This window comes from Sciurus carolinensis, chromosome 11 (assembly GCF_902686445.1).
Source record: "Sciurus carolinensis chromosome 11, mSciCar1.2, whole genome shotgun sequence".
Lineage (NCBI taxonomy): Eukaryota > Metazoa > Chordata > Mammalia > Rodentia > Sciuridae > Sciurus > Sciurus carolinensis.
In genome coordinates, this window is record NC_062223.1 from 37,608,350 (window position 1) to 37,625,357 (window position 17,008).

Consider the following 17,008-nt stretch of genomic DNA (forward strand, 5'->3'; position numbering starts at 1 on the left):
GATATATGCAGATCAAATAATTTGTTTTTCCAGACCTTTCTTATTTTATTTCCATAAGGTTATGTTTTCTCAATAAGATCCCTCTCAGGAGAGCTTTTTTAATGAACTGTGTTATGAAAGTAGCATACTGTCTCAAATGTAAAACAGAAATCATTACACTTTAAAGAAGAAACATCTTAAAGCAATTTTATTTCATGAGGACCATTTTATTAGTACCTTTGTGAATGTAGTGTCACAGTTACAAGCAGAATTCTGTGTTCAGCTTTTATTTAAGGAGCTGATCTTGCAACCATAGAGGGACAAATGGTCTCGGTAATAAAAATCAGGGCAAGGCACGAGTGTGTGTGTGTGTGTGCGCGTGTGTGTGCGCACGCACGCGCGTGCATACATATATATGAACGCACTTGTTTGTGTGTTTATTTGTGCGTGGGTTTGAAGGTATGCAGAGAGTGGATATTCCAGGGACAGGAGAAACTACGCAGAGATGCCTTAAGCAAACAATACAAGCACAAGAAGTTGAAGATGTCCATTTGTGCCCTAGACCCCATAAAGAACTGCAATGGCATGTAGGACACTTGCGTACTAGCCAGAGGTGCTCTGCTTGAAGCTCCTTGCTTCTTCTCTGCTGCACCTGCATATACCTCCTGTGGGCTTCATGTCAAAGCAGTTTCCATAAATTACTTATATTTCTTATGTTTGCATTTCTCAAGAGGTACCCTCCAATACAGCTATCTTAATTTCATAGAGAAGACCAGATTAAAAAGTTGAGAGCTCAGGAAAAGAATATGTTTGTCCAAAAAAGGAAATGTGTTAGAAACTCTTAGTATTATTTCATGGTAAATATTCAATATGAAATAGAAATGGGAAAAGAAAATAGTCTTAAAATTCTTCTCTAAATTCAGTCTATATGCTTCCTTGATTTCTCTGTAGAGAAAGTCATGTGGTCTAAAGAGGCTGGAATTTAGAGACAAAAATCTAGGGTCTTACACCTCTTCAGTGATTTCCTAGCTCTTATCTATTTATACTTAGTCACTCTTTTTTTTTCCATACTGGGTATCGAACTTGGGTACTCAACCCACTGACCCACATCTCCATCCCTATTTTATATTTTATTTAGAGACAGGGTCACTGAGTTGCTTAGGCCTTCTCTGTTGCTGAGACTGACTTTGAACTCACAATCCTTCTGTCTCAGCCTCCTAAACTGCTGGGATTACAGGCATGTGCCACCTTGCCCGGCTATTTAGTCATTCTTAAAATCAAAATATTAATGTTAACCTGGTAAGATATGTTGAACAGGATGTGTGTTCCACATATATGTTAAATAAATCACAACTCACTTTTCTAAATAATTTGTGATAACGTGATCTATATATGAACTTTGCATATATGAACTAATTTCACTGCTATAACAAATCTTGAAATAATAGCTATTATATTCATTTTACAGAAGAGAAAATTATTGCATGGGGAAATTATTTTTCCCAGGGCTAGAGAAAACAGGGCCAGAGTTCAATTTGAGGCAGATCGCCCTAGAGATTAAACCCCAAATTACATTGTTCTACTCAATCAAGAGTGACAAAGTGTATTGTTATTACTACTACTTCTAGTCTTCCTCTCATATGGAGGTATTGTTACATCTGATACTCTTCTTAATTATACAATTAAATCTTAAATCTGTACCACCTTTTAGATTCATCAACTTATAATGACTCCTCTGTTTATAGGAAATCTCTTATGATAGAATTTATTGCACACAGGTATTGATATTGTTGAAATCCTCTGAGATTTAAGTTTGAAGTTAAAAATACTTAAATGCCAATATATTAATATTCCTGTAACTCTAGGCAACAAAACAGATATTGTAGAACATTGTATTACATATGTAATAAAATCTGTATAAACTCATGCTGATGACTTACATTCCCCAAAGCCTGTCTTACTTTTCAAATATACACTATAATTGCATCAGAAAACAATTTCTTGTTTTCCTCTTACCTAGTTTCTCTTCCCTGACAGACTGAGCATAGTAGCATGCAGTTCATGCTACGCTGTGTATTTCAGTATTGAACTCAATTGGCTTATTTCAGACAACACTTTAAGTAGTATACATTTCTTTGTCTAGGAAGGGTTTTGGAAAATAAGTCCTCCTTCTTGTACAGCTTTATATTTGAGAGTGTAGCAGACATAACATAAAACAATTCACTGTCAAAGTTTCTAGAAAAATCAATGCACAGTTTACCTCCCTGTCTCTGCCCTCCAGATTTTATTATATATTACAATGGCCTTATTTCTATGAAAAATGGTGCTGCATTATTTCATTACTTTCTCTATGTTGTTGCCAATATTCTACATTACAGGAAGGATGCTGGATACCATGAGCTTATCTAGGTTTATCTTGTACTGATACATGTATTTACTCATCCAGAATATTACACAACATTTAAAAAGAATGGAATAGATCTGTATGTACTGACATAAAAAGATGCTCAAGATTCATATTATCTTACAAAAGCAAGCTACAAAACTATGCATACCAGGATCTGAATTTTGTTTTAAAGCCCCCACAAAATTAAATCATTCTGTATGCACCTGGGTATCCAGAGATAATCTCTGCAAAGATATACGCCAAAATAATAACATTAGTTGCCAAAGAGAAATAAACTTCCTTGAATATGGGGACAGAGAAGACAATAAGTCTTCTTTATTATTTTTAGTTGTATATCTTTCAGTTTTTCCCCACTAAGAAATTACTATAATAATTAAATATAAGGAAATTATAGCATCCCTATTACTATAAGATTTGATGTATGCACAGTGGCTGAAGAGACATTTCTGAAGTTGGTGATATTATTATCTAACAGATAGGACTGATAGGTAAAATTATGATACAATTATGATACAAAGAGAAATATTTTTCAATTCCATAACAGACACACATGTAATTGAGATTAGGGGGGAATTAGTGATGATCAGGGAATGAAAAGTAGGAAAACAACTGAGCTGGAAAAAAAGATTTAACAGGCAGAGCTCTGGAACTTAGATAAATGTTTGTCTTCTTTCCAGTTGCTGGGAACATGGATGGTGCTCAATAATTGTAGGCTATAGGGATTTTTTATTGTTTTATTTTTAAGTTGTACGTAATAGTAAGATTCATTTTCATGTAATTATAAAGCACGGGATGTAATCAGTACTTTGACTTTCTCTTATACACTTCCCCTGTTTCCTTGCCTCTATTCTTTCTGCTATTTGCTTTTTTTTTTTTAAATTAGTGCCTTCTAGATGTACATGATGGTGGAGATGGATTATGGCATATTTGTGTGTGCACACAGGAAATTTAGGTTAGATTCATTCCACTGTCTTTCCTATTCCATCCCTTTTCCCTGCCCTTTATTTCTCTTTTTCAACTACACTGATCTTTCTACTACTCTTTTTTTTTACCCCCCTTATTTTGGATGAGCTTCTGTATATCAGAGAAAACATTTGACTTTTGTTTGGGGGGGATTGCTTTATTTAACTTAGCATGATGTCTTCAGTTTCATCCATTTACTGGTGAATGCCACAAAGTCCTTCTTCTTTATGACTGAGTAAACTCCATTGTGTATATATACCATATTTCTTTATCCATTCATCTTTTGAGGTACACCTAGGTTGGTTCCCATAGTTTAGCTATTGTGAATTGAGTTACTATAAACACTGATGTGGCTGCATCACTATAGAATGCTGATTTTAAATCCTTAGGACATATACCAAGGAATGGTATAACCAGGTAAAATGGTGGTTCCATTCCTAGTTTTTAAAGGAATCTCCATACTGCTTTTCAGAGTGGTTGTACTACTTTGTAGTTCAACCAGTTACATGAATATACCCTTTCCCCACATCCTCGCCAACATTTATAGTTACTTGTATTCTTGATAATTGCCTTTCTGACTGGAGTGAGATGAAGTCTCAGTGTAGTTTTAATTTGCATTTCTCGAATTGCTAGAATATTGAACATTTTTTCATGTATTTGTTGGCCATTTTTATTTCTTCTTTTAAGAAGTGTCCGTTCAGTTCCTTTGCTGTGTACTGATTGGGTTATTAGTTTTTTGGTGTCAAGCTTTTATGAGCTCTTTGTATATCCTGGAGATTAATGCCCTATCTGAGGAGCAGGTGGCAAAGATTTTCTTCCCATTCTGCATGATCTTTTTTCATGCTCTTCACTGTTTCCTTCTAAGGAGAATTCTGCTTGCTTTCTGTTAGAGGACAGCTTCACATCAGGAGCACAGAACAAGCTCTTTTCCCCATGAAGAGAGGATTGCCTAATAGACTCATTGCTTCTCCCTTCTGTACAGATGTTGAAATCCTGGATGCCACTGCTGATTCCAAACTTAACATCAAAGATTTGTTCTGACAGGGCTTCTGAAATAATTTATATTCGCCTTCATGTAAGTGGTTATTTCCGAAATTTTAAAATTGAGGTCATATCAACTCCAATGCATATGTATTGAAAGATAGGATTTTCTTCAAATATTCATGATTTTATGGGATTATACAGTGTATTTGAAGGTTATCTTTAATTTTTGTGGCAAATTTATTGAGTAAGTTGATCTGAAATTAAGGGGAAAAAATGATGCTTCATTGACTGAGTTGGTAGGGTGTCCAGAATAGGAGGGAATCTCCAAAGAAAAATGCCACTCAGAAGAGCCTGATTATTGCAGCGGACAAATGAGCATTAGTAGGAAATGCAACTTGAGAATGTAGAGGCTGGAATGAATAGGAAAGACACAGAAGGCTATACTTTTAGAAAGTTCTATCTCTCCTTATTGTCAAAGAATGAGTCTAATATCAAGTGATGCTAAATAGTAACATATGTGCCAACATTACCAGGAAATAGTCTTGATTTATGTCCCAGGACCATGCAAGTGGTGTTTTCTTGAGTATTAGTATTTCAAGGTAAAAATGATGAAGTGATAGATTATTGATTCCTTCTCAGTTGTTTCCAGAATCATCTCATGGACTGGGAGCTGTCTGCTTTCTAAAATTTCCTCTGTGGTGCCAAGCTTTCCATGGGTGCAAAGGGGCAGCTACTTCAAGAACACCTCATTTCCTCAGTAGAAAGTTTTTGAGAGACAAAGGTCTTGTCCAAATTGTCCAGAGTAGACTTTGTTAATACAGTCGATAAACTTTAATCACTTTGGTGTTTGAGTTTCTTAATGCCAGAGGCATTTTATTTTTGCCTTCTTTCGAATGAAACTGAAAAAATATACCTATCTGTGTTTTGCAAATCTTGCAGATTTATAAGTTTCTGTATTGAAGGTGAACCCCTTTACAGGGGAGGTCAGCAAAATTATGTTTGAAAATCAAAACCTCTCAACTGGTAGATAGGAATAAGATATCTTTCCCCATGTTATATGATTCAAATGTATTACTGAGGCAGCTGGGAACCCTTTCTGTTTTTTTTTTTTTTAGTTGAATTATTAACAATGAAAGCTTCTACACTTCCTCATCTAGTAATATGGTATGTGTCTTATTTACCATTGGAATCATCTTCTGACAATCTGCTGATTTTGAAAATCATTCTTTACCACCCTTCCAAGGGGAACTAACATTTGTGGAGTAGCTAACAGGTTCTAGACCTAACAATAGGTGTTTTTTTCAGGATTCAAGGCAACCTTAGATTAATCTTATGTTGGTTAAGGAAAGTGAAGCTTGGTGAAGTAAGTATTTGGTGTAATAAGAAACATGCCAGGACCTATTAAAATTCAATCAGCCTTTTCTCTGTAAGAAGAAATGGGGAGGGGACTCTCACATGGTGATTTTCTTTGTGTCTGATTTTTGTAGAGCCAGTTTAGTAGGCCAGCTTTCTGTTGCTTTTAACCACCTGAATCAAGATTGCTTTTAGTTGGGAGCTAAATTCATTTCTCTTTAGAATGAAGACACTAATGTTTGCAAATATTCCAAACACTTTTGTAGACAGATGGTTTTGAGGACAGCTGTCTCCATCATGTCCACCTTTAATTCTTCTCAGTGAAACCAATTCCAAATAATGGAATACAACTTCATCAGAATCTGTGTGGTGATTGCAATGTTGCATTCAAATGAAGTGTATAAAACCTCTCTTGGAGGCCAACCAGAAGTTTTGTTTGCGTGATCTGTAACTCTGCTTTAAACCATCCTAATAATACAAGGAAACAATGGTATCCAATAAGTGAGTTCTTAGAATTGCATTTTCTTTGGCAGGTGGATGGCCTTGCTTCGCGCTGGAAGGGAAGGTAATGGAGAATAGTGGTTAAAAATATGGGATTTGAAGTCAGGCAACTGAGAATTACAACCCAGTAATGTCACTTGTGTGACTGTGGGCCAGTTACTTAAACTCTTCAGGTATCAATTTGCTCCTCTAAAGTCAGGGGAGAAAACAGCCTGCCTGCAGAGATGCTGTTGAGAACAGAACATTAAAGGTGGGCGAGATACCTGGCCCAGTACCAGGCACTCAGTTATTTGAACATTTCTTATCCACAAAGAGTGAACTAAGACTTCACACATATCACTTCATAGAGATCAACTCCATAGGGAGATGAGATTTTATTACCATTTTATATTTAAGAGAACTAAGGTTTATAGAGACTGATATAACACATGCAGGTGGGCACACATTTGGACCAGGATATGAATGTAGGTTTATGTCTGCTTGACGCACCTGAGCCCCTAAGAATGCTTCTATTCATTTTCTACACATGACCCTCATGCCACAATGAGGTAAGGACTCATGTTACAGCTGATACTGGAAGTTAGTGTGGGAGGCTCTGGGGTGATGAGTTACTTGCTTCTGGTCACATGGTTGGTAATAGTGGAGTCAGAATTGCATCCCAGGCTTGTATGATTCTGGCTTTTCTTTATGACTAGTATCTTCCTCCTCTCTGCCTCCTGAATCCTCCACCTGAACATGTTCCACCTGAACATGCTGTAAACATCAGGAGTCCTTTTACAGTACAGATCCTTTACTGTCTCTATCAAGTGTTAATCCCTTCAATGACTCCAGTCTGTAGCATACCATCTTTGTAGAGTTCACCTTAGTCTTCCTAGTCTGAATAGTGGCTTCCTGCCTCTCTCTCTGGCATATGGCTTGTCTTAGGTACATGCTTCATCCATAATGGACCACGTGGAACTCTCCCAAGCTCGCTATGTTGTCCGGGATTTTTGCATTAGTTCATGTCTGCTTTGTGTGCACTCACCTTATACACTTTGTATTTCCTATTTGTCTTTCAAAACTGCACCACTTTCTGAAGTTCTAGTCCATGAGTAAAAATAACCATTCCCAGGGTGGCAGTCATGAAAGCGTCCTGGGACTGGGAGCATAACTCAATGATAACCTGACATGATCCTTGGGATCCAGTGGGACTTTCGCTGCCAGAATGTGTTTCCCAAGGGCTGTTCTAGTCAATGACTGCTACTGGTTCAGGCCCACTTCTACGAGGACAGGACTCGTCTAGTGTGAAATTTCAACTCAGTACTCTCCATTGTCTAGCTGAAAACCTGGGAACTGGTGAAGGCTCATATTATACAACCTTTGGTATTTTCTGTTCTTCACCTAGGTCTGAGTTTTCCTATAAGTTTGAAAGCTGTACCTTTGTTCTCCTGCTTACTCCCCCTATATCCTTCATGGGAATTTCTCCCAATCTATTTCTTTTATGTCTAAACCCATCTTGGTACATATTCTTTGGTGCCCAAACTAAAATAACCACACAAATGCCCTTCTCTATCCAGTACAAATATCAACACTAATAAAACACTGTGTTCATTCTTTTTTTTTATATTATTGTATACAAATGGGATACATGTTGTTTCTCTATTTGTACATGGAGTCAAGGCATACCATTTGTGTAATCATAAATTTACATAGGGCAATGATGTTTGATTCATTATTTTTTTTCCCTTCCCCCCCACCCCTCCCACCCCTCTTTTCCCTCTATGCAGTCCTTCTTTCCTTCATTCTTACCACCCTCCTTATCCCTAAACCTAAACCTAACCCTAACCCTAACGCTAACCCCTCCCATCCCCCATTATATGTCCTCATCTGCTTAGCAGTGAGATCATTCGTCCTTTAGTTTTTTGAGATTGGTTTATCTCACTTAGCATGATATTCTCCAATTTCATCCATTTGCCTGCAAATGCCATAATTTTATCATTCTTCATTGCGGAGTAATATTCCATTGTATATATATGCCATAGTTTCTTTATCCATTCATCAACTAAGGGCATCTAGGTTGGTTCCACAATCTGGCTATGGTGAATTGAGCAGCAATGAACATTGATGTGGCTGTATCTCTGTAGTATGCTGATTTTAAGTCCTTTGGGTATAGGCCAAGGAGTGGGATAGCTGGGTCAAATGGTGGTTCCATTCCAAGCTTTCTGAGGAATCTCCATACTGCTTTCCAGAGTGGCTGCACTAATTTGCAACCCCACCAGCAATGTATGAGTGTTCCTTTTCCCCACATCCTCGCCAACACCTATTGTTGCTTGTGTTCTTGATAATCGCCATTCTAATTGGGGTGAGATGAAATTCATTCTTTTTCTTATACCCGTCTTCTACATAAATTATGAGCCCTGCAGATTTAGGAAAAATACTGTATTTCTTACTATATTTTTAGCATTTAACATACAGCCTGATATTTAGTGGTTTTTAATGATTATTTGTATAAAGGAATGCTAATATGTGATCTTATCTACTGTGAATTTATTTAGGTCAGAACAAGCAAAACTATGTGTTTACTTCTCAGGTAAAACTGCCAATCAATTTGAAGATAGCTGAAAGTTTGCTTAGTGTCACTAATGCTAAGCTTGTGTTTCCGAATATTACCATTTAGCTTCCCTGTTCCCAAAATATTTTCCTGAGTTCAAGTGAGTTTTCATGCTTATGATCTTAATTTAACCAAACTTGAAATCTTGAAATATCACTGAATATCTCTCATCACTAAATGAAACAGCCTTGATTAATCACTTTGAACATTTCAAAATAATCTGTCAGTTAACCTATATTTAACATAAGCATGTATAAAATTTATATGAGAGCATTCATTGGTAGGAAAGCATATTCTTAGAGAGCTGTAAAATCAAGAATTGCAATTCTTTATATTTCAAGTAAGAAATGGGGTCTAGAATGTTCCTATTTACTACTGTTAAAACCATTACAAACTCAATTTGATTTATATGATAAGAAAAAGTATTTTTATTACAATAATTTTATCTTGATCAATTCAGATCCTACTTATATTTTTATTATTGTAACAAAGAAAAAAGAATTAATTATCTCAGTTTTAATAGAATTTCCACTTCAAAAAATGTCATGCTGGTTTGACAACCTAACTATGAAATTGCAAGTCATTGCTTAACTCCAGTCTATTCTATTATTTTTCCAACTTTTTTCATACTTGTGATTTCTGTTGAAACTTCCTAGTATGTGATTTTCTGCATGTGCTATGCCCTTGTTTTATTTTTAGTACCCGTATTACACAAGGATTTTGTACCAATTTCCTATCCATTTCTCCTACTTTATCTTGTTAGATGTCTGTCTATTCCTTGGAATTATAAAGATCAATATTTTCAGCATAAAATAGAGAGTAATGGCAATCGTCAACATCATCTACTGAGTATTTATTATGTGCACAAAACATTGTGTTACATGTTATGAACTCTGTTTTCCAAATGACATGCTAAGGATTAGTGAAGTAAAATAACACACAGGTAATTGTAATAAGAATGGGATCATCTGTGAGTTACACCTATATCTTTTCTGAGTCTTGGACTATTTAGTCTTAATTGTCTAGAGTTTTGACTTAAATTTGAGCATTAGAGAAATATTTATTTTGTGAGAAGTATAGAATGTTCTAAGAACCCTGCAGTTTATTCTGGAGGCAACAGACAGCCACTTAGGTTTTAAGTAGAGGGAATAAGGAAGCCTGATATGTTTTTAAATTATCTCAAAGTTAGACATTGTGGAAAATGAAGAGCATGATAGATAAAAATGGAAAAGGAATGATCTCAAAGCAATGTACTGGAAAAGTCTTTAGAGGAAGTGAGGAGCTCTGAATCTAAGAATCACTGCCAAGAAAATGGAGAGGAGATGGTAGAAGCAGTAACATTTTTAAATTCAGCGTCTCAGCAATATAGTCCTTTGATCAAATCCCTTAGCCATCATGCATTATTTCCTGCTCTGTAACGTGATAATAATGAAATCTATTCCAAGGTATTACCATAAGTTTCAAATAATAATGTCCTCTTTTGAGTCCTTTCCCTTTGGTAGCCTTATCTTCTTTCCTTTCAACTATTAGCAGTAACTGGCTACAAACTGTCTTATTTTTTGTTGAATTGCCAGCTATTAAAGCAGTACCTCAAACACAGTGGTTAATGTGTGTCAGGTAAATGAATTAGTGAAATAATAAATAAATGCATTTTCTCCATTTTTGAAACAATTCATCACATATCATGAATTGATTTTGGAAGGAAAACTTGAGAACATAATAATTAATTACTGCTGGGAGCGGTGGCCCACACATGTAATCCCAGCAACTCGGGAGGCTGAGGCACGATATTGCAAGTTCAAAGCCAGCCTCAGAAAAGTGAGGTCACTTAAGCAATTCAGTGAGACCCTGTTTCTAAATAAAATAGGGCCCCTGAATTCAATTCCTGGCATCCCCTCCTCCCCACAAAAATAATTACTAACAGCACTTGTGTTAGTATTTATGATTATACAAAAAGAGATGTAATGATTTGAACTTGGTTCACAGGAGTTATTTATAACAAGCATTGAGGTAATAAATTCTGGTCATATTTACCTGAGCACCAAAACTGGAGCATCTCTTTAAATTTCAGAAAAGTCGTTATACAACATGCTTTTAAAATTAAATCTTATTCATCATTCATATCATAACTAATTTTGTAAAAATAGTTAATGTTCACTAATGTTCAATATAAATACATCACCCAGTCTTATAAAACATGAGTGAATTGGTCTTTGTTCTTCCTCATGAAAAAAATGTTACAGTGCCAGGCAGAAATTCTTTAGCTGTGATATTATTTTTTGAGAACTGGGACTAACCACATAACCCCTTTGTGCCTTAGTTGGCTCAAATCTGACTCAACTAGATTAAATTTTTAGGGATGTCATATTTATCTACCTAAGAAAGTGCCCTAACTGGCTCAAACTGACCAATGACATCCAAACCAATCTATACAACACAAAATCAAAATAAATCAAATAATGTACTTCCCATAATTTTGGACATACAGTGTGTGTTCAGTCCAAGCTACCTACTACCACAATTGTGCTGACGGCGTGATAATTTTTACCAAGAATCCACTGGTTGTGGGACAGGTATACTCTGAAACTGTTGCCCAGTTTGGTGCCACGCAGAATGGATTGTCTCTAGGATTCACTTGTTCTTCTCTTGAATCTCTTCTTTTGACAGTTCAGGCTCATTGTGTTTCTCTCATTCAAATGGAGAAAGGTCAGAGGGAGATGAGGAATTTTTTTCCTGCCAGAGTAGCTGTTTCTCAGGAGAAAATGAACTGTCAGAATTAGAGGAAGAAATGGAGCTATTCATTTATCTTTGCCCCCTTCTGCCAGTGCAAGATTGCCACTGAAAGAACATGCTGAAATTATTTCTTTAAGTGACTATAGGCAATGGTGCTTCCAATCAGATTGATACTTGACACAACTATTTTATTAGCTCCTGATAATCACAAAGGGAATTTCTCTTATTACTCTGAAATATTGCAATGGGTCTGTTCACAGAAGCGATTATAAGATTACAGAAACGATTATAAGAAATGAACTACTGGGGAAACTGAGTGCTTCTCAAGGAATAGTCACAGAAAAGTAATCAGGTCCTCAAGAATGTTGCCATAATATATATTGCTTTGTTTTTAATTCATGATTAGGTGTCCAGATATTCCTATAACTTACTGTTAATTTTAAATGTGATTGGCTTTTTCAAACTCCATCCGGTGGACTCCAGATAATACAAATTGACTTTGGAATTAAAATTAATTTTTGCATTACAAAACTGGCGAGGCTGGCATGCTGGTTCCTCCACTCATTGACTCTGTGTCTGGTATGAGTTATTCAATCTCATGATTCCTGTTCTTTCATTTTTTAATGGGGATGATTATAGTCACAATGATACAGAATTATTTGAGAATTAAATAAAATTATACATGGTAAGCCCTTAGAGTAATGCTGGATATATAATAAGTGTTCAAAAGTGTTAGATACTTGTTATGTCATGATTAAGTTTATTATCAGAATGTGAAATGTTTCTAGCTTTGTATAACAGACAAAATAAGGTGCCTATTTTAGATGTTAATAATATTTATTGTGGGGGAAAATGACCTGCTATACAATTTAAAGGACTCAACTTCAGTATAGGTTCCACCACAAATTAACTTTGCAAGATAGCTCAGATATCTGAAAAGGACTGAAAGTAAGCTTTACATATAAATACATAGTTTGTATCAGGGTTAAAATAGGTCTCATTCAGTAGCTTTTGATACTCAAATCACATGTTTACTGATTTTCCCATCTTATTTGCTCAGCTTTCTTGTGAAAGTGACAGAATCTATTATTATTATTCTAGTTTCATACCAAAGGATTGGAGACTAAGAATGAAGTTATGTGTCTAAAACATGGTGGGACAGGAACTGAAGCCTAGCTTTTCTTGGGTCACATGATGAGCCCATTTATTCAATGATTTTTTAGTTGTTTGAGACAGTAAATTACCCAAGATACTTTCCTTCTGCAATAGAATAACTTTTCTCTAGATTAAACTGACAGCTTTGTTTTCTTAGGACAGATACAGATGATAAATTATAAAAGGACCCAATAATCCTCTACTTCTACAGTTAAGGTAAATGTAAAAGTGAAAAATTTGGGTTCAATAATGCTGATAAATTATTTTAGCAATCTTCTTCAAATGAATTCACTTCTTCTATCAGCTGAATCTATTTAAGCCCCATACTACATACCAGGTGCTATTCAACACAGAAGTGAAAGTGCAGTATAATGCCAATGAATCAAAATGCAGTGTGTAAAAATAAAAAAAAATTAATAAAAAAATTAAAATTAAAAAAGAGCTAATGCCGACCCCTGATCTCATGAAGTTTTCTTGAAAAATGGGAGGAATAGAACAATTTTAAAAGTCTATTTGGAAATTATAGAAGTATGAGTGGCAAAGATTTTCTCCCACTCTGTAGGCTCTCTCTTTACATTGCTGATAGTTTCCTTTGCTGAGAGAAAGCTTTTTAGTTTGAATCTATCCCAGTTGTTGATTCTTGCTTTTATTTCTTGTGCTTTGGGAGTCCTGTTAAGGAAGTTTGATCCTAAGCCGACATGTTGAAGATTTGGACCTACTTTTTATTCTATATGGTGCAGGGTGTCTGGTCTGATTTCGAGGTCCTTGATCCATTTTGAGTTGAGTTTTGTGCAGGGTGAGAGATAGTGGTTTAGTTTCATTCTGCTGCATATAGATTTTCAGTTTTCCCAGCACCATTTGTTGAAGAGGCTATCTTTTCTCCATTGCATATTTTTGGCACCTTTGTCTAGTATGAGAGAACTGTATTTATTTGAGTTTGTGTTCATGTCCTCTATTCTGTACCATCGATCTACCTGTCTATTTTGGTGCCAATACCATGCCATTTTTGTTACTATTGCTTTGTAGTATACTTGAAGTTCTGGTATTGTGATACCCACTGCTTCACTCTTCCTGCTAAGGATTGCTTTAGCTATTCTGGGTTTCTTATTCTTCCAGATGAATATCATGATCACTTGCTCTGTTTCTGTAAGGTACGTCATTGGTATTTTTATTGGAATTGCATCGAATCTGTGTAGCACTTTTGGTAGTATGGCCATTTTGGCAATATTAATTCTGCCTATCCATGAACATGGGAGATCTTTCCATCTTCTAAGGTTTTCTTTAATTTCTTTCTTTAGTGTTCTGTAGTTCTCATTGTAGAGGTCTATCACCTCTTTTGTTAGAGTGATTGATAGAGCACTAATTTCCAGAGTATATAAAGAACTCAAAAAACTCTACACCAAGAATACAAATAATCCAATCAACAAATGGGCTGAGGAAATGAACAGACACTTCACAGAAGAAGATCTATAAGCCATCAACAAACATATGAAAAAATGTTCCACATCTCTAGTAATAAGAGAAATGCAAATCAAAACCACCCTGAGATTCCATCTCACTCCAATTAGAATAGCAATTATCAGGAATACAAGCAACAATAGGTGTTGGAGAGGATGTGGGGAAAAGGTACACTCATACATTGCTTGTGGGGTTGCAAATTAGTGTAACCACTCTGGAAAGAAGTATGGTGATTCCTCAGAAAGCTTGGAATGGAACCATTATTTGACCCAGCTATCCCACTCCTTGGCCTATACCCAAAGGACTTAAAATCAGCATACTACAGAGATACAGCCACATCAATGTTCATAGCTGCTCAATTCACAATAGCCAGACTGTGAAACCAACCTAGATGTCCAATGGATGAATGGAACCAATGGATGAATGGATAAAGAAAGTGTGGTGTATATATATATATATATATATATATATATATATATATACACACACACAATGGAATATTACTCAGCCATAAAAAATAATAAAATTATGGCATTTGCAGGCAAATGGATGAAATGGAGAATATCATGCTAACTGAGATAAGCCAATCTTAAAAAACCAAAAGGCGAATGATCTGACTGATAAACGGATGGTGACACATAATGGGGGGTGGAAGAGAGTCAAGAATGGAGGAAGGAGGGACTGTATAGAGGGAAAAGAGGGGTGGGAGGGGTGAGGGGAAGGAAAAAATAACAGAATGAATCAAACATCATTACCCTATGTAAATATATGATTATACAAATGGTATGCTTCTACTTCATGTACAGAGAAACAAGATGTATCCCATTTGTTTATAATAAAAATAAATTTTAAAAAACCTCACAATCTAGCACATCCCATAAAGATGGGAGCATTTCAGACAGATATGGGGCCAACTGAAAGAACTTCTAGGAAAAAAAAAAGTCTATTTGGGGAAAAGGTATTATTCTAGATGGTAAAAAGTGCTTTGAAGAAAAATTAAAATGGAAATAGGAGTAGACTGTGCCAGGAGCAGGGAGTGCCTCTTCTAAATGGAGCAGGCGAGGGAGCCTTTATTGAGAAAAAAGAATAAATTTCAGTAAAGATGCAGTGAAGGTAAGAGATTCACCTGGATTAGGGGAGGAGCATCTCAGGGAGAAGGTAAAGCAGAATCAAAGCCCATGCCCCAAAGCATGTCTGGAATTTTGAGCAGAAACCAGTGGGCCATTGTAGTGTCAGCAGAGAAACCAAAAAGGGAAGTTTGAGCACTCATGATGGATAATATTATGTAGGATTTCATTGGTTCTTTTAGTTATTCAACTCTTACTAGAATAAGATATAAGTTGAAGGTTTTAACTTGTCTTAATAGGGTCACTTTCCTATTTTGGAAATAGACGAAACAACAGATTAAGCAAGACTTCAGAGCAAGAAAACACATAATGGTTCACATCAGTATTTTTGAAAAAAAAAAAGAAAAAATATTGTCATGTTTTATGTATATTTATGTTAGAATTAATGGAATTTGCTAACATAGTATGTGGGGTATGAAAAGAAAAGTAGGAGAGTCAAGGTGAGTCCAAGTCTTTTTGAATGAGACACTGTGAGAACAGGTTGTTCTCACCTGGGGAGAGATGGAAGGAGGGGTAAAATGGTGATGGCAATAAACTCGATTCTGGCAATTTAAATTGCCTATCAGTACTCTAAGTGGATATATGAAGAAGACAGTTGATTTTAAATGGCATGCGATGTAAAATGAGCTAAAATATAAACTTGACAATCCCAAGGGTATAGATGTTATAGAAAGGTACATTCCATGTCTAGGTCTTGAAGGGAATTATCCTAATGGAAAGCAGGTTATGGTCAAGATGTAAGACATGATGCATTGTATTGTTGTAAGAAATGGAAAGGAAATGCCAGAAGACAGTAAGAAAGACTGACCAATTGGAGGAGGAAAACTGAAGAGAAAAATATTTTATAAAGTGAAAAAAAAATGTTTTAGTTGGAAAGTGTTTCCAATTTGTTATAGTGTGAACTATAGAAATATTAACTAAATGGTTGATTTAATTCAGGACTTAGTATATGTAGTTTAAAGCAGTACTGAATTTCTGATTACTTCAGAATAAAGTAAGGAGAATTTGAATATTGTCTTTGAATGTCTGTTATATACAGAGGGCAGATGATTAAAGAAAAAACATACACATACTTACTTTCAAAGCACAAAGACAGGAAAAGGGAATTAACAATGCAAAAAAAAACTCATAAAAAATGACAATGTTTATTGGAAGACAAATAAAATAGATAGTAATTTTGATATGCAGCTCCACAAGGGGAGAAGTAATATTTGATCTGGGTATTCAAGAACAATTCTTGAGTTTTTTGATGGGAAATGGGGGAAGAATGACATTTCAGGCTGAAAAGATAGCATGAAAATGACATGGATACATGAAAAAGCAGGGTATGTTTAAGGATGAGGAGTAAATTTATTTATCTTGGTATGGTGGCACATGCCAGGTATCCCAGAGACCTGAGACATGAGGCAGGAGGCTCACAAATTTAAAGCCAACCTCAGCACCTTAGTGAGACCTCAAAAACTTGACTGTTTCAAAATGAAAAATAAAAAGGACTGCAGATGTAGCTCATTGATAAAGTACTGCTAAGTTTGAACTGCAATACCCAAAACAAAACAAAGCCAAAAAATTGTTTGACAAGAGTATACAAACAAAGGTGGGAGTAACTACACTAATACACCCTTATTTCCTTTGTGAAAAATCTTATCCAACAGTCAATAGTAAGAAAATTTTGATAAACTGAGATATTTTTCCAGAACCAAGTATTAGGATTACCATCAATTTATAAAAAGCCTTTTATATTCTGGGAAAAATCTCAAG

At 35.6% G+C, this 17,008-nt stretch overlaps 1 protein-coding gene across 3 annotated transcripts in view; it reads left to right on the forward strand.

The window, feature by feature from the left end:
* Positions 1-17,008, forward strand: part of Lrrc4c (leucine rich repeat containing 4C) — a 1,170,008-nt gene that overhangs the window by 449,011 nt on the left and 703,989 nt on the right. The gene's annotated exons all lie outside the window — the stretch shown is intronic.